Source organism: Pseudorca crassidens, chromosome 1 (assembly GCF_039906515.1).
Source record: "Pseudorca crassidens isolate mPseCra1 chromosome 1, mPseCra1.hap1, whole genome shotgun sequence".
Lineage (NCBI taxonomy): Eukaryota > Metazoa > Chordata > Mammalia > Artiodactyla > Delphinidae > Pseudorca > Pseudorca crassidens.
This window is the reverse complement of record NC_090296.1, coordinates 135,378,821-135,403,247: the sequence shown is the minus strand read 5'-3', so window position 1 is coordinate 135,403,247 and position 24,427 is coordinate 135,378,821. Positions and strand designations below refer to the sequence as shown.

Genomic DNA, 24,427 nt, shown 5'->3' with positions numbered 1-24,427 from the left:
ACATTACATAATTCAATCCCTTCAAGAAAACCAAGGACTAGAAGGGGCTTTGTCCTAGGTCACAAAATAAGCTAGTGGCAGAGTCAATACTAGAACTCAGCTCTTTTGATATCAAGTATTATTTCTGCTGTTATTTTGACAGTAGTTAACTCTTTCCGCTATGAAAATTAATGGTACAGGAATATTGCAGAGCTACAGACTATGTAGAATAAATCGTCAAGTGTGAATGAAGAATAATGACCTTGCTGTGATTTTAAATTATCTTTTTCTATCCTAGGCAAAGTTTATTTTCGGGTTGTGGCTTAGAGGATTTCCAGGTCATATCTTCTGGTACCATGATGAAGGGAGTCTTCCCTCTCTTACTCAAGCAAATGCGAGTTTTTTACACTAGAAGTAGTAACGATATCCTGCATGTGTTGATACTTAGACACAAACTTCTCAAATCATTTTCAAGCATCTTTTCTCATGTGCTTTACACATAATGTACCAGAAATAAAGAGGTTGGGTGTCACTGACTTAATTTTACATATACCCAGGGCAATGACATGATATGCCCAAGCTCACATAGCCCGTTAATGGTGACCTTGGGACTAAAATTCAAAGCTTTAATTTTCAAAACCAGTACTAGAGCACAAGCTAGTTTGCTTTCATTTTTTCCTGGCATTGTGGATTTCCTGGTGTGAAAGAAATAATTAGGTTACTTTCTCCAAGCTTCAACAGCTTTTCAGTGGCAGAATGAGGAGCCTAATTTGACTCTTAACCTAGGATGCTTTTGCTAGATTCTTATGTTGAAAAAACTACAACACATGTTGACATCTGGAAGATGTTACATTGAGCCTCAACTTATATCTCCAGTGCTCTTTTGAAATACAAAAAAATTTTTTGGTCCTTTTGGTTTCCTTAGCTGGGAATAATAATTATAACTAAGACATGTGTTTAAAAGAGTGCCTCTTGGGCTTCCCTGATGGCGCAGTGGTTGAGAGTCCGCCTGCCAACGCAGGGGACGCGGGTTCGTGCCCCAGTCCGGGAGGATCCCACATGCTGCGGAGCGGCTGGGCCCGTGAGCCACGGCCACTGAGCCTGCGCGTCCGGAGCCTATGCTCCGCAACAGGAGAGGCCACAACAGTGAGAGGCCTGTGTACCGCACAAAAAAAAAAAACAACCAAAACCAGTGCCTCTTATATTGCATGTGCTATATGCATGTTTGCTCTTACTATTACTCAATATTCTGGAATAATCAAGAACAGAGGAGGAAAATGAAACAAAAGGAGTAAATCCAGCTCTACAAATTCTCTTTCTATATCTACTTTCTATTCCTGAGAAGCCATCAGAGTACTGATAGACAATATATGTAATACACAGAAACTTTGCACAACTGATACATCTCCTTGGGTTAGTAAGGTTGCTTTCAGTTGCAACCATTAGAACCTGAGTAGAAGCTGGTTGATCAAAAAAGAATGTATTATTTCAGGCAGTGGAAAAGAACAGGGAAGAGCTAAATGTGTAAATAAGCCCCTAGGAAATTATTTTTTTATCTTTTGACTCTGCTTTTCTTTGTGTTGGCTTCATTCTCAAGTGGATTCTCTTCAAGTGGCAGCAAAGATGGCTACTAGTACCTCAAAGATTATAGCTTCATAGTTTAGGTTTTTTTCTCAGTAGTTGCATCAAACATTTCAGGGTTAACATCCATAGGTCTTGATTGGGTCACATGCCCAGGCTTGGAAACATCACCATCATTTTGATTGGTCAGGCCTCAGTTACCTGCCAACTGCTGGGCCCAATGGGTGGAGTCAGCTCTATTTAAACCTTAAGGACTGAGAATACAGAAAGGGGGTGGTATCTCAACAGAAAATCAAACTTTTATTACATAAAGAGGGAATGGATGCTGGGCAGAGAAGAATTACAGATATCTATTATAGTACTCAACTATATACTTGAGTACTCAACAAATGCAGGAGAGAAAATAGATTATTATAGGCAAGGGTGTTATGTATGTTGAAAACAAAGAGAGTTAGGATGTTAAGGACAGGTGGAAAAATCTGATAGATGAAATTGGATCTCAAGTTACCTTCCTCTCTTTAACACTACATTTTCCCAGAGCTTTGCACACGTAATAGAGGAAGATAACATCTTTTTTTTTTTTTTTTTTTTTTTTTTTGCGGTACTTGGGCCTCTCACTGTTGTGGCCTCTCCCGTTGCGGAGCACAGGCTCCGGACGCGCGGGCTCAGCAGCCATGGCTCATGGGCCCAGCCACTCACGCGGCACGTGGGATCCTCCCGGAGCGGGGCACGAACCCGCGTCCCCTGCATCGGCAGGCAGACTCTCAACCACTGCGCCACCAGAGAAGCCCGGAAGATAACATCTTTTACATTTTCATTTCTTATAGAAAAATGTACTGGGGGGAAGGTGTATAGGCTATAAAACAAGATTTTAAAACCTCGTAAATGATCAGTTTTCTCCAAGTAAATAAACATGGAGATGATGGTCTATTCTTTAGATAAGATCACTTTTCAATCCCCAGTAAATCCCTGTTATTCAAATGGCTATATCTTTGCTTAATTTGTAAGCAGTGCTGGTCCAAAGCACAACTGCATTCAGAAGAGGAACCTTGTTTTTGATATTCTAATTTTCTATACATGCCAATTACTGTTTCCTCAAGTTTGGAGTGCAGTTATGGGACAGCCACTTCCTTCTTCAAATCACATCCATTTATCTGTGTGGGTGAAGTCCATCATTTTCATCCATTTATCATATCTGGTCCATCATTTTCATCCATTCATCATATCCACTTACCATATCAACCATCATATATAAAATATTCCCTAAATACCAATTAAATTCATGCAGATCCATCAGCAGATTATGCTTGTAAATAAACCCTGCCAACTGATATTTGTATAGCACATTCCTGCTTCCTAAGTTCCTGCATGTAAACCATCTCACCTGATCGTCATGGGAACTTTGGAAGTCAGGTAGGGCAGATAAGAATATTATTACTCTCCTATCAAAAATGATGAAGCAGAGATGGAGTGATCTACTCAAACTGATAACTAATGTGAGTTTTTGGAGTCCAGGCCTCAGGTTTTTCCAACTACATCTTGTTATCTGAGTTTGGGTGAGGGCTGTAGTGTAGGCTAGAATGTAAGAGGAAAAACTCAGGAATGAATGAACAAGCGTTTGAATACTGACTGCTGATTGTTAGTTGTATGACCTTGGGCAAATTTCTTAATCATTTAACCTCAAATTACTCAACTGTATTTTTTTTTTTTTTTTTTTTTTGCGGTCTGCGGGCCTCTCACTGCTGCGGCCTCTCCCGTTGCAGAGCACAGGCTCCGGACACGCAGGCTCAGTGGCCATGGCTCATGGGCCCAGCCACTCCGCGGCATGTGGGATCCTCCCGGACCGGGGCACGAACCCGTGTCCCCTGCATCGGCAGGCAGACTCTCAACCACTGCGCCACCAGGGAAGCCCTCAACTGTATTGTTTTAATCATTCCATACCTCATAGGAATCTTGTGATGATTAAATGAAATAATTCACGGACAATGCTTAGTAAAAACTCTGAATGCAGACTGTGCTTCAATAGTCTAGATATTGTTGTTATCATATATCTCTAAATGCATATTTAACCTGCATTCACAATGAGAAATAAAGAACTGAATCATTCATCTGGATTGTTCCATGCTTCTGCCTCTATTAACTGCATTTTTCAGGTATGAGTGAATTGCCTGAATCAGTCTTTTACCTCACTATGCTTGCGTCTAATTGCTTGATCTATTTTTTTAATTTGATTTTATTTTTTTGAATGCAGTAAGTTCTTATTAGTTATCTATTTTACACATATTAGTGTATATATGTCAATCCCAATGATCTATTTTTTTCCCTTTCTGATCATCCACCATAAAGCCAAGTATATATTATTTGTACTCAAAAGGTTATAAGGTTAATGCTACTTTGCATATTCTAGGAGATAAGTGTAAACTCTGCAATATGATTAAACAATTAAGTTTAGACTTGTATATAAATATCGCCACCACCTATTGGAGTCTGGTTTTTTTTTAGACTAAATAAGTCTCAAAGAAAGTATTTCTTCCATTTTACTTTGTTTTGAACTTTTGCCAATTCAGCCTGCATGATAGATTTTCTTAGTGTTTGTTTTATAAAAAGTAAACCGATTATTTCCACACAGCCCCAACATGGTTCTTCTATAACACTGACTTCGCATGTAATAGCCAAAACGTCCATTTCTTTTGAATAGACCCTCATCAGCAGGTGATTTTGTAGAGTAAAGGCAAATGGAAATAGAAAGCATGTTCCTGAGAAAGGGCAGGCTTTCCTGTTGGTCTTGAGGGTTTCTTTCATTTCAGTGTGTCAGAATTGATGCTCAGCAATAGGGAGCAGTGGCCCATGGGCAGATCCAAATCCCTGCCAAGAGGAGCTTCCGGTCTAACGGTAGAGACAGAGAGCCGGAAATGAAAGGTGGTGACTGAAGGATGGAGGCTGTGAGCACGTGTACGGGGAGCACCTAGCACAGATTTGGTAGGGGGGGTTTCTCAGAAATGATGACATCCAGCGAGAGGGCTGATGGATTATTGTGAATTAGCCATGCAGGGTTTGGTGTGGGGAGAGAGGAGGCAACTATTCCAGGCCAAGGGAAGAGCAGATGCAAGGTCTGTGAGGAGTGAGCAAACTTAGCTGGATTGTGGAGCACAGAATTTAAGGAGAAACCTGGCAGGAGAGAAGGCAGAAGAAAGGGCAGGGACGAGAATGGGGAGAGAGAGTAACAATGGAAACTTCTCCCATTCCTACACCCAACTCCACGAAAGAGGAAATGACCTCCGCTGTCCCATTCTGTCCTAGGTGAAAGATGATTTCCTTTAAAACCCAGACTTTCTGGGTATTGAAGGAAAATAACAATGCCTGAGCACTACTATATACCAGGCACAGTTTTAGTTACTTTATATTGATTTAAACAATCCTGTGGTATAGGCACTATTGTTCTACCCATTTTATAGGTGAGGATATTGAGGCAAGGAGAGTGAAATGACCTGCCCAATGAACTCAGCTGATGCCTTTCCTGGACTGAAACCCAGGGAGCTTGGCTCCAGGTAATATCCCTTCCACAAGGAGTGCTTGTAGCAGTGAGGTGTCCCATGAGCTGATTCAGGAATGCCTGTAGAGCTTCCAACAGTGCCATAGCAACTATAGAAAATTCTCCTGAAATTAATGTATTAATATAAGACATTTACTCTTTCGTTTTAAAAATTTGGGGGCAAGACAATGTTTTAATAAAATGTGCTTATGAAAATAAAGATGTCCTTAAGCTCAACTTATAACTACTATTGCAAGTTATGGAGGTTTACCATGAAAGAACTTCCAGACACCTTTTTTTACTTTTGCTTTTTCTTTAACATGAGTAATGAAACTAGAGAGATCACTGTCTGTTAAAGTCAGTAACACTTCCTGGTTTCCAGGAGGTGACAATGATGACTTTTCTTTGCCTTTTCAGTGCTGCTACACTTCGTTGAACTTCAAGGACTAGGTTTTATTATGACTTATTCAGGATTTTATTTTACTTTGTAATTTTTTAAAACAAAATTTCTCCTTTTTGTAGGTGGTGTGACATTCTTTTGTCCCCAAATGAAAATGCAGGTTCCAACCATCCCTGAAATGCTTTTTTTGAGTGTCTCTTTCAGAAGCTCATACATTAGGATATCGAAGGTGCAATATGGCTTTTGAAGCACGTGTAGTAGCATAAAGTGAAATTCTAGAGAATACACTACATTTTCAAGAAAAAAAGTTAAAGAGGTGGGGCAGATTAAATAAAAAGAAGCTTATTTTAAACTGTGATGCCTTTATCCAGGGAGTTTGTTACTGACCTTCTACCTGACAACCTCTGAATTAACATTGCCTTGCTAACATTTCCAGTGCATGCATAACTTCTGACTAAACTCTACTTTCCATTGGGAAAAAGTCATGCTTGTTAACTGTTTTCAAGTTTGGCAGATTTACTCTGAGAATACTGGTCAAAATCAGATTCAAGGGCTTCCCTGGTGGCGCAGTGGTTGAGAGTCCGCCTGCCGATGCAGGGGACACGGGTTCGTGCCCCGGTCCGGGAAGATCCCACATGCCGCGGAGCAGCTGGGCCCGTGAGCCATGACCGCTGAGCCTGCGTGTCCGGAGCCTGTGCTCCGCAGCAGGAGAGACCACAACAGTGAGAGGACTGCGTACTACAAAAAAAAAAAAAAAAAAAAAAAGAGAAAAATCAGATTCAAAAACATCATGTAATATTTATATTATCAGAAAAAATGTTTTTATGAAAAATATTTTAGGAACATCTATAATTAGTTCCTGGAATAGTTTTTTTTTTTTTTTTGTATTGTTTAATTTTTTTGTCTCTGTCAACAAATGTTTGTCATATTAGATCAGGTCATTTGAACTTTACATCCTATTTCCACTTTCCTTCCAGGACATATGAGCACGGGCAAACACTTTTTAATTATCCTGATCAAGGGTGGGGGACATATTTTTGCTGACCCCACTTGTAATCAACTATGATCTTCTAGAAGCAGGTGAATTGATTGCTTTTATCTTCTCCAACTAGTCAGAAGAGTGGGTCATACATTGTTCTGCCCTTTTGAAAAATGCAACTCAGTGATTGATTTTATGACTGCCTGTAGCAGCAAATTCCTCAGAATGAATTCTACCAGGTGAAGAAGTATTTCCTATAACTTGCTTTAAATTTCTTTAACATTAACTTCTCCGAGTGGCTCAATCTCTTATGGGACAATGTAATAAGGATCTATCAGCTTCACTGCCTAGTACCTATCTTTAATGCCTAAGTAAATCTCTTATTTTCCAGCCCTGACTTAGTAATTTTAACTTTTGAAATCTCTCGTCATGAGTGAATCTACACTACTCGGTTTCTTGCCCTGCTCTGGAGCTCTGCCATCCCTGAACTACATTCTTTAAGGTGAGAAAGTGAAAAATGGAGACAGTAATGCAGATGAACATGGATTATTCTCCTCTATAATGCTATGGTACTATGCTCGCTCTTATTTTTTTATCTTCTTGATTTCTCTGAACAAAAAAAGGAAAATTCATGGAAGACAATGGAAAGTTGCTTTGAAAATTTTTTTCTAGTTCATATTCACATACAGTGCAATGTTCCCTTTTACAGCATTATACAGTTGGGGATTTTTTATCCTTTAGAAAATGACCTAAAGGGGCTTTGGCATTAATTGTTCTAATTTCGACATCCCCTGGGTGTGGGGTGAAGCCTTCTTTTTATTTAATAGAATAGACATCTATTTTATTAAATAAATGGAGATCTCAAGCATTAGTTACTAATGAAATCAAATTATATATAAAATGTCCAACTATACAAACATTATCCTAACCCCTATAATGTTAACTGTTAATGAAAAACAAACTGTTAATGTTAATGTTTATTAACATTTAACTGTTAATGTTAACTGTTAATGTTAGAGAAAAACAAACATTTTTCTCTAGATTTTTGCCAAGATACACCTCATCTCCATCTGCACCCCCAAATAATATTATTTCTAGTGTCTTTCTTAGTTATGTAATGTCACTGTCAATTTGGACTTATTTGGTGAGAAGAAAACTTGTGTAAGATTTTCAAACCTTAAGTGAAAAAATTATATTTTAACAAAACATATTTTGTGATTTATTTATTGAGATGTATGTGAGAGAGATATGATGCTTTGCGCTTGTTTAGTAAATTGGCTTTGAAATTATGTATTTAAATTGTGGAGGCAGGACCCAGAAGGACCAAAAAAAAAAAAAAAGACATATTGCGGTACACACTGAGGCAAGGATGGTTTTAATTTTGTTTAATTATGGTGTTTCCATGAAGAAGAGATGATAGAGGAGGGAAAGAAAAAGAGGAGGGGAGAGGCCACATGGTGGGGGCTATGACAAATTAGGAATGCCTCTGCAGTGATGTTTTTTTTGCCCTTTCTCTCATGTTCTTCCCTCCCTCCCTCCCTCTTTTCCTTCCTTCCTCTCTCTCTTTCTTCATATCTTCTCTCTCTTTTACTTCCATCAAAGATTATTGAGCAACTACCATGTGTAAAGATTGTGCTTCCGTCAAAGATTATCGAGCACCTACCATGTGTAAAGACAGAAATAGTCTCTGAACTCAGAGCAAGAAACATGCAGTCAAAAAGCAATTGCATGAAGTGCCTTAGAAGCCATTGTATAGGAACCAGTGGAGCGTGGGTAAAGAGCCCACGTCTTAGTTGAGGGGGCTGTGAAGATTTCCTTTGGGAAGCCATGTTCAAGCTGATGCATGAGGGATGGGTGGAAGTCAGCCGGGAGAAGAAGGAGTTAGGAAGAGAAAAAGTCATCCATAAAGCAAACAGGGTTTGTGGCAGACAAACTGAAGGAAGTCGAGGAGGGCTGGAGGGTTGAAGGGCAGTGTTCTAAGGAAGAGTTCACTAGTGAGGACATCAGGGCTTGGAGTGCCAGTTATTGCTTTGAAAACACAACTAAGGACAGTGTTTGGTGTTCTTTTCCTTAAATCTAGTAAAGATTAGATAGACTTGAAATCATTACAGTAAAATAGTTTGAAGTCGCTTTAGGATTTCAAGAAAGAGGACCATTAGAAATTCAAGAATACACCAAACATCTGCATCCCTGGAACCTCCTCCCTATATGAGGACCAGAATATGGGATATGGGCAGCCCTGGGGGACTAGCTGGGTATAATGGCAGTTACTGTATCTGTAAACTGGCAGAGGCTCACCTGGTGTGGAGAGATTCTTTTCTTTAAGGGTACTCCTTTCAGCATCAGGCACATACAACTTAGAGATACCATAGACAACTCCTTTCCAGATATGGAGTACTATATTTTTTAAGGATTTTTTTTGATGTGGATCATTATTAAAGTCTTTCTTGAATTTGTTAAAATATTGCCTCTGTTTTATGTTTTGGGGTTTTCTTTGGCCACAAGGCATGTAGGATCTTAGCTCCCTGATCAGAGATTGAACCTACCCACCCTGCAATGGAAGGCGAAGTCTTAACCACTGGACTGCCAGGGAAGTCCCAGATATGTAGTACTTTTAATACTACCTCTCAAAACTTTTTTTTTTTTAGTCAAAACCATGAAAGTCATAAAAATTAAACAACGTTTTAGCTTTCCCATGCAGGGGGAGGATCACTCTGTTGACAATGAGTAAAAATTAAAGGTCAGAGTCAAGATCCCCCTGCCCATCTTCCCACTGGTACAGAAAAATAATTGCAGGGCTCTGACTGCACCTGAAGGCAAAAGCCCCAGGGCCCCTCCATTCATCTATCCACGTCTCCATGACTGACAGGAGAGCAAGGGACATTCAGCTTCAAGTTGAGAACAAAATTTGCTAGAATAGGGCTCCTTGGAGCCCAGCATATTTCTGCCTCATGGAGTCATGATTTACTGGACACCAAGAAGGCAATTTGAGCCCGCATCCTTCTTCCAAATATTCTTGATGAATGAGTTTAACATCTCAGTTTAGTAGTCTATCTGCTTATATATCTTATTTGATCCCCTAATTTTATTTTTGTTTGGCCTAACGAAGGCAAGTGGTCAGGAGAGGTATCTAAGATATAGGTGCTCTTTTGCAAATGTAAGAAAGTATTCTGAAGCTTGGTTGAGGAGTCAGTGTAGGGTCCTAGACCATCATTCAGTTTCTGGCCTTAATATTCTTTTATACCAGAAAAAATTAAAGTTGAAGCAGAAGTTATATGCCAAATCATTACAGAGCCGTGACTCACCCACGTTCTCACAGAGGCAGGGAAATGCTTTGGGTGCAGAGACAAACAGCACGGGACCAGTGCCTTCATTCTTTAGGTTGATATGTTGCTTAAACATTTGAAACCATGTTTTCCTCAAGGGATATATAGATCAAAACTCTTTTGCTTAGACATATTTTAATACAGTTTGTATTAATAATTAAATTTTTAACTTAAAAGAGATTCTAAACTGAAATTGTTTTATTAAAATACTATATCTGGGCTTCCCTGGTGGCGCAGTGGTTGAGAGTCCGCCTGCCGATGCAGGGGACACGGGTTCGTGCCCGGGTCCGGGAGGATCCCACGTGCCGCGGAGCGGCTGGGCCCGTGAGCCATGGTCGCTGAGCCTGCGCGTCTGGAGCCTGTGCTCTGCAATGGGAGAGGCCACAGCAGTGAGAGGCCCGCGTACCGCAAAAAAAAAAAAAAAAAGTTAAAAAAAATACTATATCTATCTATCTATCATCTATATTTGGGGGAGAAGGAGAATAGGGGTTAGGATAATGTGTGTGCTAATTCAGATTCATAGAGGCCAATCTGATATTTTGAGAGTCTATCTCCAACTTCATGTGACACCACTAACTGAATAGCCACATTTGTGGAATCCCCTTGTGCAGGCAAAGTGCTTGTCAGGCAGGGATATCACCATGTCCCCTGGATCCTGGAACACTTCCCAGAACCTTTTCCTGAGTTTTCTACAAAGAAGGGACTCAAAACACACTTGTTGAACTGAATTAAATAACAGAGCAGCACAGCTGGTGGCATCTAAGGATGCTGAAACACTCAACCCCAGTGTCCATGCCTGAACCCTGATACTACTAATTTCTTTCCTGCCTATTTCCCGTTCCAGATAGAAGAATATCCATAACTGGGGTAGTCAACTCAAAACAGCAATGATGACAACAATAGTGCAGTAACGACCTAGACTGAGCACTTACTGTGCATCAGAGACTGTGTCAAGCACTGATTTTCTGTGATCCTTACAGCAGCTGGAGGAGGTATGTTGCTATAATTATTTCTGTTTTACAACCAAGGGAGCTCAGGCTTAGAGAGGAACTGCTCAATTTCATAGGACTAGTAAAGGGTGGAGCCAGAAGTCCAGGTTGGTTACTATTGTCTGATTCTTGATACTGTGCTGTTAATCATTATCCAAACTCAGCAGGCTGGACCTTAAAGCCCAGAAGGTTTTAGAAAATCTAGATAGATTTCCCTGGGCCCTACCACATCTAAAGCAAATTTAGAGTGGGAGACCTCCCCTTGGGGCCGATTCTTTCATTCTTTCCTTTGTCCTTCCTTTCTTTTTCTCACAACTCTATTAAGCTGTGCCAGGAACTGCAAGACACTTGTGTGCGTGTGGGAGAGCGGAACGAGAAAGACCCTGTTCATTCTGATCCTCTGCCGTCTTCCTGTTCTCACAGGACTGATGGGCTAAACAGTCTTAATACCTGGCTGTCACCATCCCTTTGGAAGACTCCAGCAGACCCACATGTCCTACAGTTCAACTTTTCTAACCTACCTCTTTGTAATTCCTAAGTAGAATTCTGAGCTCTGTTGTCATATTTCAGTTTTACAGTTACTCCAAAATATTTTGATCTAAATGTGCCCTTAATGTCGTGCTTTATTCATGCGATATGACTTACATTAGTGACTGCTTGCTTTTGAGCCATATGCCCTGAATAAGTTATCAGGTTTCATTGTTTACCCTTAGTTTAAAAAAAATTCCATATGCTCTGACCTCATGACACCTAAACCCTGCTCATGCAGTTAAAACAGGAAAACTATAGTTATCTGATATCATGAAGGTAAATCAGCTGGTCGAAACACTCAAATGTTTCCTTTTCCACTGGTGTGAAGGCATTGTGGGAGTCATAGATTATTAGTCAGGAAAGCATAGGAGAGAATTTTTGTTTGTTGGTTGGTTAATTTCCAGAGTAAACCCAATTCAAACATACAGTACAGCGCACTTATTTTTCATTGTTAACACATATAATTATGTCATCCTAGAAGAATTGCCCAAAGAAATAGAAAAAAAAATTACCATATGGATTGCTTAATGGCCCTTGTCCTGCCTGCCTGTGGAACTGTCTGAGAAAGGAAAATACATGAGCATTAGTCAGGCCCTCGGAGTGAGGAGGCTTCTCACTGTCAGCAGTGCCAGGTTAGCCGGGGTGTCTGTGGAGGAGGCTTTGGCAGGCTACCAGAGAGAGGGCATTTCACAATCCAGGACTTACCCCGGAGGATTCTGAGCCAAAAAGACACTGTTGAGAGTCACGGGCTAGAGTAGAGCGAGATAATTTATTCTGTGGACCAAAAGCTCCGCACTTAAAGACATTTCCTTTCTAGTTTAGGCTTCCTTTTACTTTAGCTGCTGCACATTTTTTTCTCACCAGATTTCACAACGTACAAAATCATTCTGTACCTGAGTGAATTGTTACACAAATTCATCACTAAAGAATATACTGGCTATACGTGTGTGGGAGGTGGTGGTGGAAGAGATGCTGGTGTTTGTAATAAGATATAATAATAATGAACTTTTACTGGGCACTTTTACTAAGTGATGTGCTAAGACATGCATGAGATATCTCAGGTAATGCTCAGAACCCTAGAGTCTGGGTACTATTACCAAGTTAATTTCAGTTGAGGAAATAGAAGCATGGAAAGGTTAAGTAAGTTGCCTGAGGTCACAGAGCAAGTAAGTCACCAAGGCAAGGCATGAACCTCTGTAGCTTGATCAAGTTCATGTTCTTAAGAGCTACTCTTTGTTCCTCCAAATGGCCCCAGCTCTTGCCTCGGTGTCCCCCAAGATTTGTTCTGGTTCTCCATATTTGCTAGGGACCTATTGTGCTAACTAATATGTACTTTAAAACTCCAAGAAACACATTGGATTAGAAGACAGTTAGGCAATTTCTTACAAAACTAAACACACTCTTCCCATATGATCTAGCAATCACACATTCCTTGATATGTATTCATATGAGATGAAGATTTATGTACACACAAAACTTCGTACATGGGTGTATATAGCAGCCTTATTCACAACTGGCAAAACTTAGTACTTGTCAAGATGTCCTTCAGTAGGTGAATGGATAAACAAACCTTGGTACACCAGACATTGGAATATTATGTGAAAATAAAAAGAAGTGAGCCATGAACAGATGTGGAGGAAACTTACATACACTGCATGTAATTCCAACTATATGACATTATGGAAAAGGCAAAACTATAGAGACGGTAAAAAGATCAGCTGTTGCCAGAGGTTTCATAAGGAGAGAGGGATGAATAGGTAGAACACAGGGAATTTTTAGGACAGTGAAGCTATTCCATATGATACCCTAATGGTGGATACATATCATTATATATTTGCGAAAACCCACAGAACATACAACACCAAATGAACCCTAATGTAAACTATGAACTTTAGCTAATGATAATGTATCAGTATTGGATCATCAATTGTAACAAATGTATCACACCAATGCAAGATGGTATTAGGTGGGCAAGGTGGGGAGGGGTGTGAGGGGATATACAGAAACTCAAATTTCCTATAAATCTAAAATTCCTCCAAAAAAAGTCTATTGATTTAAAGAAAGGGTGTTGGTGAGTTTGGATGGGAGGGGCTGGGAGATAGGACTGGAGGAAGAGGTTTTATCCTTTCCTACCTTTTATATGTCGATTTAAAATAAATTAAAATTTAAAAACCAGTAAAGGAAAGAATTCTGAACTTTGGGCATGATCCTGAGGCTATGGCTTCAAGTTTTGTTCCTTTTTTTTTTTTTTTTTAGTGTAAAGTAATTCTTTTTTTTTTTTCTTAAACACTGTTTTAGTTTTTAATTTATTTTTTTTGGCTGTGCTATGTGGCTTGTGGGATGTCAGTTCCCCAACGAGGGACTGGACCTGGGCCACTGCAGTGAAAACCTGGAATCCTAACCACTAGGCCACCAGGGAATTCCCAAGTTTGGTCCATTTTAAATGATGGAGTCTTGGTCTCCTGTGTTCTTGATGGAATAGAGGAGCCATGCTCAGGAACAACCTGTTTGGTCAGAAGGTGGCTGGGGTAGAGGCAAAGGGTGTTAAGTTGGGAATTGCTATAGGTCTTCATGCTGCGTGCTCTGACCCTGCTCAAATCTGCACATTCATCTCTTCCTCAGAGATCCTTCGGAGAGCCCATTCTGGCGGACCAGTTTGCACCCTGAGCTTGCTGAGATGAGACAATGAGACAACTTCTTTCTTGGGAGAAAGAAGAGAAGAGCAGAAGGCAAGGGGGAAAAAAGAACAAAGAAAGAGACAAAGGAACAAAGGAAGAGAAGGAGGGAGGGAGGCAGGGAGAATAATTTTGGTGGGCCAATCTGAAGGCTGATATAGCTTCCCACTAAAGGTTTGGTCTTGGCAAATGATGCTGGAGAAAGAAGGAAGGGTGTCTTCAGATTTTCTAGCAAAGATGGCTGGAATTTTTCCTAATCGCTCTCAACTCCAAACCTTGGAAAGAACATTAAACCAAAAAGGGGACTAGCTCATGTCTGTTGCCATTTCCTGCATATTCACCACCAGGCCTGGTTGATGCCATTAATCATACAATGTGTCCATCTGTGTGCCTGTCACTTGAGCTACTCCCTATGGTCAGAAAAGCAGATGACAGGCAAATGCCAAACTCTTGGTTGTGTGGGTCTTCAGTGGTGACTCTGGGTAGAGAAGTTACTTCTCTCTGCTTACATTTTAATTTTCATTATTCATTAAAATTTCTAATTTACTGTGCACAATGAGGCAGTTATGTTTAGAGAGAATGGAATGAACCCAAATCCATTTGGCTTCCTTGCTGAACTGAGGACATGAGAGGTTTTACATATCTCTGGGCAGTTGATATAGTAGAAACACACACACACAAAACCTCATACAATGAATCAAGAATAGGGGTTGGGCTTCCCTGGTGGCACAGTGGTTGGGAGTCTGCCTGCCAGTGCAGGGGACACAGGTTCGTGCCCCGGTCCGGGAAGATCCCACATGCTGTAGAGCGGCTAGGCCCGTGAGCCGTGGCCACTGAGCCTGTGCGTCTGGAGCCTGTGCTCCGCAACGGGAGAGGCCACAGCAGTGAGAGGCCCGTGTACTGCAAAAAAAAAAAAAAAAAAAGAATAGGAATTATCTGAACAAACTAGTTTTCTATATAATCATTCAAGGAATGTTTACTTTTATATACAGAATCATCTAGGACAAGCATGTTATTTAGTTGTGTTACACATAAATGACTTAAGACTGGAAATTTCCAGTTCTTACCGACTCCCCATCTTCCAGGGAGATTATACCCATGAACTCTAATATGTAAGAGAATTGCCCAAGTTATGGAATATTATTTTCAACATGAAATTTTATTTCAATATGTGGACCCCCAAAAGCCCCAATAAAGTTGAATTATTGTCTCAATGTGATGTTCCCAGAAAACCAGGACTTACAGCTCCTTCCCAGGCAGTTTTCTGAGAACTGCCTGACTGTTTCTGCAGCTGCTGGAGGCTGGCTTCAGGGTTCCTTTGGGTTCTTTCAGGATGAATCTTTAAATGGCACCTTAGTCTGTCCTTAAAAGCAAACTCCAGAAAGGTTTGATTCTATTTCTAGAAGTGAATTAATTATATCAGGAAGGAAACCATACATTCCAACTCTCTACAATCTCCTTCAGATTTTGAGACTCATTTTGGATAGTGAAGCACCTTCCCTGAGTTTTATTTCATCCATTTTCTTCATCAGAAGAGGTGGACTTGGGCTGTCTACCCCTACCCACTCTTGCTGGGGTTTCTCACCCCCACCCAGTGGGAGGAAATCATGAGAGCAATGGGCATGAGTTATGGTCCCAAGACAAAGGAAACTAACTGGGCATCATTCTCAGCGTTGGCTTTGTTCATGCCATCCTCTACCAACATAGCCTCTAGATCCAGACAAAGGATCTTGAACAATGGATTTTTTTCCCAAAGTGAATATTTCACACATTTCCAAAGCTCTCAAGCAACAGTAAACCACTGCCCATTTACTGAAGGCCTGCTCTGATTCAGCCACCATGCCAAATGCTCTACAAACTTTGTCTACAGTCTTACTGGTACTATTATTTCTGTTCCACAGGTGAAGATTCTAACACTTAGAGGTGTTATATCATCATCATCATCATCAATAGCAATAACGGTGATTTACACTGATGAACTCTTTTTCAGAAACATGGAGAGCCATGTTATTTCCTGAATCCTCAAACAAGTTTGTAAATTAAGGACTGTTAATACCCCCATATCACAGATGAAGAAACTGAGGCTCAGGAAATTAACTGATGTGCCCAAGGCCATAGAATGCATCACATAGAAGTGTAAGAGGTAGCTTCACTCCAAAGCTTTTGACTTTCATTGCTACAATTTCTGGCTATGCAGTGGAGTAAAAATGAACTAAAAATTAATTACAGAAATATTTCATTAAGAAGAAAAGGGAAAAGTTAGGACAAAAGAGAATTAAAAAATCTTGCGACTGGAAACTTAAATTTTAAAGTTTAGAACAATTAAACATTCTTACTAATAAACGTTATACCACATTAAATACAAATCTCTTCAGTGTCAACAACAGTGTCTGCTTTAGTCTCATAGTCAGAGGTCTTTTATCTTTTTTTTCTTTAAAAAAAAATCTTTGGGCTTCCCTGGTGGCACAGTGGTTGAGAGTCCACCTGCCGATGCAGGGGACACGGGTTCGTGCCCCGGTCTGGGAGGATCCCACATACCGTGGAGCGACTAGGCCCGTAAGCCATGGCCGCTGAGCCTGCGCGTCCGGATCCTGTGCTCCGCAACGGGAGAGGCCACAACAGTGAGAGGCCCATGTAATGCAAAAAACAAACAAACAAAATAATATTTTTCCAAAACTTAAAACAACTTTAATATTTGTGAAAGTAAATGTTAAACAATAAAAGGACATCAGAGTTTTGGAGTATTAAAATGACATATTTTTCTTAAGAATATGACTCGTGTACTGCTTTGTAATAACACTCAGGAAGTAAAAATCATTTGCATGAACAATAACTTGGGGTTGTAGGGATTGTGTGTAAAGTGAAAGGAGAGATAAATACTTTTAGAGGTGTGATGGTCTTCTCTTAGGTATAATACAATAAAATATAATATTATCCACTAGGGAGAAGAGCAATACTTCCTACTTTGGACCAGGTATTACCAGGTGTGATTCTTGCAGTTCCTATTACCTCACATTCAGAACTAAACACATGCAATTCATCTGACCTACAGAGGAGGGGATGAAAAACAAAAAAAAAAGGGTCCATTTTATTGAGAAATAAAGATATATGAAAATAATGCTTATTTAACAAAGTGTAAAAAAGCTCTTGGTTCATTTTATTTGTTGAGACTGATAAGTCTAAGAGTCTTTCATGGATTTTTATTTATGCATTTAGAGCACAATGCGGTAAAGTGCAAGAAAAAGCTGCAGGAGAGATGCAGTTGCACACCGCGCCACTCAGAACCAAAAGACTTCAGCCTGCTTACTTTTCATGGACTTGAATCAATCTTTCTTCCTCCAGCATCTCCATTCTGCCCCCTCCCTACGCACACGTGTGCACAGGCATTGCAGGAGGGAGGGAAGTTTATTCTCCACAAACAATTCGCTCTTTGGCCACTCTTTGAGCGTGTCAACCAGGTTGCCAATTCTGATGTAGACACCTGTCCATTTGGAACAGGAATGAAAACAGCCACTCATTTCCTAGAAACCATCAAACACCCTGTCAGGGAACAACAGCTCTCCATTAACTGCAATCTGGGCAAGACATGAACGGGTCACATCGATAGCCAATTACCAATCCTCTGAGCCATTCAGCTTCCTTCAGATTGATGAAAGTTCCTGATTCTTTCATTACAATACAGTTTGAGGAGGGTTATCTTTTAATCATGGTGATAATAACCTGCTAAAACTTTAATTTTTGTTGAGCAATTGGGTTTTTAAAACAATGCTAAGCAGAACTTGCAAATAAGGGTATAAGGCCAAGCCATATTTTAAGGTGACTCCCTGAATGATATCTTCATTGTTCAAACAACAACAAAAATGATTTTAACCACATTATTGGATTCTGGAAAATTTGCATAATTTCAAATAGAAGCATGTACATTTTCGTGTGTGTGTGTGTGTGTGTGTGTGTGTGTGTTGGAGGGCTCTTAGCTCTTTATCTTGTTCATTGTCCTTTGTCTTGCAAGACACTGGCTTGGTGTTTCTAAGTATGACATCCTCATGAATCCTGGGTGCAAAATATTTTAGGTTAGTGCTGCCTACGACTTTCAGATGAAATGTCACCATTGAAGTGAAATTTTTGAGAAAGCTGGGTCCCAAGTTTACGAGCTCCTCTCTGGAAGAGGCTGGAGACTAATGTGGGTTTAATGTTGTTATGAGCCAGGCGGCTGAGCGGGGTAACAATATGAGTCTGTTGGACATGTCTTCTGGGTTGTCACGTTCAATTTGCACATGACCTCTTGGCCAAAAAATGGGAAAGAAGTGGTAGAATGTGGAACTGAAAGCTCATATTATTGCTTTGACAGCTTCACTCATCTAGAAGTAATGCAAAATGCAATTTATATTTATACACTCTGACCTCCTGCGCAGAGAGGGAAAGTATCTAATGATGGGTCGAGGTAGTGGAGGAAGAAACAGATCTGAATACAGCTGGAATTTGTCTACATTTTTGCTTTTCAACCATTCAATTACAGTCAAAAGATAAATGAAACACGAACAGTGCACTGGTGAGGTAGTGACACAATTATTTTATAGTGACTGGGTTCTGGCTTTGAGTCTTGGCAAAGGTGGTCCCGCAACACGCCTTATTTCACTGGAGACAGATAATCTGTCTGCTCTCACTGGACAAAGGCCCTCTGCTTGTAGGTGCGTCATTATGCCCATCAGAGAGGAAAAAAGACACCAGCAAGTCAGTGACACTCCGGATTGCATTTGGAAATTCTTGAGAGGGGCTGACACGTTAATCCTATTAACCAAGATAAATCAAGTCAGGCCTGGTGGTAACTGGGGCATTATTCACTTTCGAGTGGAAATAGGCAGTGGGCAGAAAGCACCATTTTCTTTTGTGCATCAGGAAATGTACTGGCTTTTACATGCTCCCAAATAGCTTCCTTCTGAATAGAGTCTATGAGCTAAGTGGGGAGAATGGGACTATAATTATCAGGATCCTCAAATATGTCCTGAGGATTTCAGAACAGGGGTTTAAACGAATACCGTTTCTAGGATCTACAGCCTCATAGTCTCCATAAAAGTAGGACACACGGGGAAAAGGATTCTGGCTTTGTCCAGAGATTAAAAGGGACAATAATCTTCACCTTCGTAAAGGCAGCAGCTCCTGAATGGCTGATGGCAAACTATCACTTGAAGATGCCCACATCAAAGGTTATACTAGAGACTCACAGATCAACCTTGAGAAATAAAGAGAAATGGGAGATTGCAATAAACAATGCGGTAGAGTATTCCTAAAATGATTGCTCAGACAAGCATTTTTGTCTATATTCTTGCTAATTTTTTCTTAACTTTTATTCTTTGGGTGATAAAGAGTCTCCACTGCTCAAGTTTTCCTAGATGTATTAAACTTCTCCCCACTATGTCCCACCAGTGCTTTCTGATGCAGAAGACAGAAATACATTTTCTTCCTTAACTGAACAGAATGGACTTTTATGTGGAGGAATATCAGATAACCCAGACTCTCAAATCAAATCTTCCTACTTTCCCTCTCTTATCACAGTTTATGACACAAACTCTCTACCACCCCCCACCCCCCAAAAAAAGGGAAATCACCTGAAGATTTCAGCTGGTCAATTTCTGCAGGTTTCTTTTAAGGAACAAAATGTGGTTTGGGTTTTAAAAATATTGTTTCTAAGGTTTTACTAACTTCCCAGCGTAGAAAGAAATTAGCAGAGAGTGTGTGAATTGGAGAGGGAAGGGTGCAGGAAGTCTGGAACCTCAGTCACACAGGCCAGAGTCAGGGCACCTGTCTCTTGGGGATGCTCTGAGGAGGTAGGATAGCATGCCTAGGGGTAAGTTAAGAATAGGATGTTTCTGCCTTACAGCTGGATGAGAATAATCTCATAGCCACTCTTCCTTTGTGGGTCTTTGAAGAGGAGTTCTGGGATTGGACATGGGGCCCTAGAGGTCAGGGAGGAGACCAGACATCATCTTCATGAGGGGACTCCCTACTTCCTTGTTTAAACAAATAAACCCAGGACAAAATAATGTGCCAGGGAGACAGCTGCTGAGTTTTTGGTTCCCCTTTCACAGTTACATCTCCCCCCTTACCTTCTCCCCTAATCCCTCTCTCCAACTGGGTGACATCGCAGACATTGATTCTCCTCTGTCACAAATGGTGGAAGACAAATTGAAAAATGGCTGGGGACACCCTGACTCCCCTCAGCCACCTTGGGGTATTCCAAGGTGACTTCTCTGGGGGTAGTCAGGTAAGAAGAAATGGGGCAGCTCTTTCTAAATACATAATGGTGGCAAAGAGGGGTGTTCCAGAGACCTGGGGATCAGGGACCCCTCAGAAGGATGTGAAGCCGGAGGTCATGTTCAGGGGCACTCACTGTTGCTAGGAAGACCTCGTACCTGGCCACCTGGGTGGCCTGCGGGACATGGGACACACCATCTCCCTGCTTTTTGCAGGGGTGGGATGCTGACGCCGGTCCTGTTGCTCTCCCTCATTCCTGGTGAGATGAAATGGCAGTTCGTGTGAACCCTTAACGTTCACATGCCGAGTAGGAAATCTCGAATAAATCTTCCTATTTTGATTTCAGGCTTATGAAAACAATTATGGTACTAATTAAAGATGGTTTGAACCAGTTAAATAACCAGCCTAGTGAAAAGCTCATGGGGTGCTGGCGGGAGTGACCTGGGTACCGTTCTTCTATCTGTCCCCATTCTGTTCTGTTCCTCTTGGCCAAGCCCCCCACCCCTTAAAAAATTAACTAAAAAGTGCAAAGAGGCTCTTCTCATTTTGAGGAACACACCTTAGCAGCACGTGTTCGCGCAGCCTCCAGACCCAGAACCTTCTCCCAGAGCCGCGGGGCCGAGCCCGGGAGATGGGGAGGCGGATCCCCCGACCGGAGACCTCGGAGCCCGAGGCCAGAGGAGGCCGCGCGGGGCCGGTGTCCCTGGCCGGCCCCGCAGGAGTTAAACCCGGAGGCAGGCAAAAGGGAGGCGGCCGCGTCTCCTTTTCTCGGCCATCAGTTGGAAATAGAACGGCTGCCCTCTGGACTTTAACTCCCGCCAGAAAGGGCATTTTATTACAGGTTATGACAAGTTGCCGAGAGACACGGAGAACTCAAGAAAGAGCTGCGAGCGGAATAAAAAATGCCCGAGATGTTTGGGAGACAGAGCGAAGACGGCTTCAAATGATAGGTGTTAGCAGGACTCGGGATGGAATGTGCGCGCTCGGCCGGGTGGGAGCGGCCGCGTGGGGATGGAGACGCCCAGGCCCCCGCCCCCCGCGCCGCCCGCGCCCGCTTCCGACCTTCCCTCCATCTCCTCCAAGAGTCAAGCCACTGCTGCGACCGATCGTCCCAGAAGATTCGCGCCAGCCCCCTCCGCCCAAATTTGCTACTTTGCGTTTTTTGATTATCTGCAGGAAATCTGCACCTTCCTCTCCTCCCCGGGTTCTGTTTCTTTCTGAACCTCTGTGAGAATAGGGACGTTCCTCCTATAATCTGTATTGTGCCCCATACACACTTCCACTTTCAGGTTTTCTGAGTTTACATCTTCTCACCTAGTTAAAACCGAAAAGAAAAAAGGAAATCAAGCAGAGAGTTCTATTTTCCACCAGGTGGGAGATGCGCCTTTTGGGGTTTCTGCTAAGTCAGTCCCGCAGTCTTAACAACTGCTCAGGGTCCCGCTGACGAGCTGATTTTGCAGAGTGGGGAACACATCCCCCTTCTCCCTGGCAGCCTTTCAGATGCTTTTCATCATCCATCGCCAGTGGAAAATAGTTCTGTCTCCGTGAGTGCTCAGACCTGCAGAGCCTTGCCCTGCTCTGAACTCGCAGTGGGATGGAGAACCCCCAAGAGAACACAAAACCAGCGCCACAAATGCAAGTGGAGCTTGGTCTAAGGATGCCAGTTGAGTTCCAGGGGGGCAATTATCTGGAGAAATGCAGGAGGAAAAGAGTGGGGGGCAATGGATTCCCAAAAGGGAGAGATGTTTATCCAAATTCCATTCCTATCGCTCAGATCTAGAGAAGACATCGTTAGTAGTTTCAGAAGCAAGCCTCCCTACAAAAGTCATTAATTTGCAGGTTTTGAGCTCAATCAAAGCCAGAAACAAGAAACTTTCCAACAGTAATACTTTGCACACTATGACGAATACTTAAAACAATCAAAGAATCAAACAAACCTACAGATCTTTCTCTTCCCTCTTCCCCCTCCTGGTTAAAAAAAAAAAAATCTATGGAAATAAAAAGTGAACAACTCTCTGGACCTCTATTACTGAGGAGGTAGAGAGAGCAGATAAACTGCAGATATATAGCTGGTGTTTGTCACTCACTATTTCCATCCTTTGAAGGAGGGCTGTGTCCTGCCAGGTGTATGAAAAGTTGCTTAAGTGCTTGCCTGTTGGTTGAATCCGATAAATGTAACAACTTCCCAAACTCGTAGAAAGGCAGTTTCTTGGAGTGATGGTTTTGAACATATATGACCCCCCTCCACCGCCACCCCGTGCCACAGAGTAGTGCAAACACAATTTTGTTTTCCCAACCTCAATCCAATCTCTTACTAGAAGTTTCTTGCAGAACTATGTATCCCCTCATGTCAAAGTGTGCCTAATTTTTATAAACTTTAATTGCTCTCCCCCGGAACTCTCAGTTAACCCTCCCCTCCCCACAACAACTTGTTTCAGATGTATAAACAGACCTTTACTGCAAATTTGTGACAGAAGTTGGAGAAAGTTCATAGAAAAACAACTGAGCCTGAAAAGCAAGTCCTGGGTGCTCACCGTGTGCAGAGCAACTCCTGCAAAACTTACATCAAATGTAAAGAGCCGCGAGAATGATTGGGATAGGCCCCTGGAAAATAGAAAATTTGTGTGGCATGAAGTTACAAGATGAATAGAATGAGAGATGTTATTTATTTTTCTGTCATGATGGGCCATTTGTAATAATAGTACCTTGAAGATAAAACCATATTTCCCCAGAGATCCATTTATTTGTGTTATTTTTGTTTTAAACTGCTTCAGAACTTTAAAAAAGCAAAATTATTTTCTTCAAATGCCTGTCCATCGGCAAGGCATCAGCTAGAAGTTTTGTGGAATTCTAGGACTCTTTTCTTAAAATATTAAAATATAAAAAACTTTTAGCCTTCAGGATGGAAAATCTTCCTCTAAGGTTTTGCTTTTGAAACAAATTGGGAGAGAGAAATTGTAAACGAAATCACCCCCCTGGCTTGGTCTGTGTAAATTGGGAATCCTTACGAATCTGCTGGGGCGATAGGAAAACGCAAACTGAACTGAACTCAGTGCTCATTCTTGCCTTTGGCAAAGTCTTAACAGGTAAGAATCAATATTTCTTTTTTTCTTCTCTCTTCCTTTCTAGAATTGGGTTATATATTAATTTGTCTTCCAGAATCAAACTCAAATATGCTTAAAATTCATGGATTTTTACATGTTCTTGTCCTTTCTACCTGTGGTGAAAATAGCAAATTGTTGAGAGTAAAGAAAAATAGCACATCTCAAACTTTCCCGTACATCCTTCCGAAAAGAAAGAGAATAGAGAGATTTAAGGAGAAGGTATGTGAAGCTGTCACCAGCAACACCCCAGAAAAAAAAAAAATTGTAAACATAAGAAAAGTCATCTGTAAGAAAGTTAAAACCAGAGCCATCACCTGTAAGTGAAATTGCCCTGCAGAGGTGTTCTGTATTGTGACGGGGGCAGGGGGAGGAGAAAAGAAAAAAGAGAGAGAGAGAAAAAGAGAAAGGAATCACCACTTGGCAGTGAATAAGAAGGAAGGTACTGATGAGGGGGGAAAGGGGACAAATTTGTAAGGAGAGTTTAAGTAAAACTCGGCAAAGTCCCTAGAAATATTTTTTGCCCCCCTATCTTTACAAATCTTCCAGGCAGCTTGGAGAAGAACTAGAAAGTGAGGCGAGGAAGATGAAATGAGGAACTCTGAGGAAGGCTGGGGCTGCTTCAGCCCCTTTGTAAGAAGCGCAGGGGCATCTCTTTTTACGGTTTTCCTCACTTCTGAGGCTTGGAATAATAAACTCAAGTGGCCACCCGTCAGTTCCTGTCCATCTTCTTTAGCAAACTTGACATAGTGGAAGAAATATGACAAGTGACTTATTAAAGAGGAGCTAGTTGACTTTTAACCCCGACTGCCTTTCTCAGACCCCATTACCTGCAAATTTATCTAGCAATAAATTACCAGAATTACAGGGTGTGCCAGTGAGGAGGAAGAGAGGAGAAAGCAAAGCCGGGATTTTGTGAAAATATCAGGGAAAAGCAGAATGTTTTACCTTCCTATTTGTGCCACTTAAGGGGATGAGTAATATGTTGCAGAAAACAAAGCACTCCTAGTCTAAGAAGGGGGTCAGTTTCTCCGTACCAGAAAGCAGACAGAATTTCAGGGACCTTCAGCATCGCCCCTCCT

At 41.4% G+C, this 24,427-nt stretch overlaps 1 long non-coding RNA gene across 1 annotated transcript in view; it reads left to right on the top strand.

Annotated features, from left to right (window-relative positions):
• Positions 1-16,957, top strand: part of LOC137201548 (uncharacterized) — a 44,125-nt gene extending 27,168 nt beyond the window's left edge. Inside the window, exons 2-3 of the long non-coding RNA XR_010932217.1 lie at positions 10,642-10,789; positions 13,940-16,957. This is a non-coding gene — a long non-coding RNA (uncharacterized lncRNA). The remainder of the gene's footprint in view (positions 1-10,641; positions 10,790-13,939) is intronic.
• Positions 16,958-24,427: the final 7,470 nt, after the last annotated feature.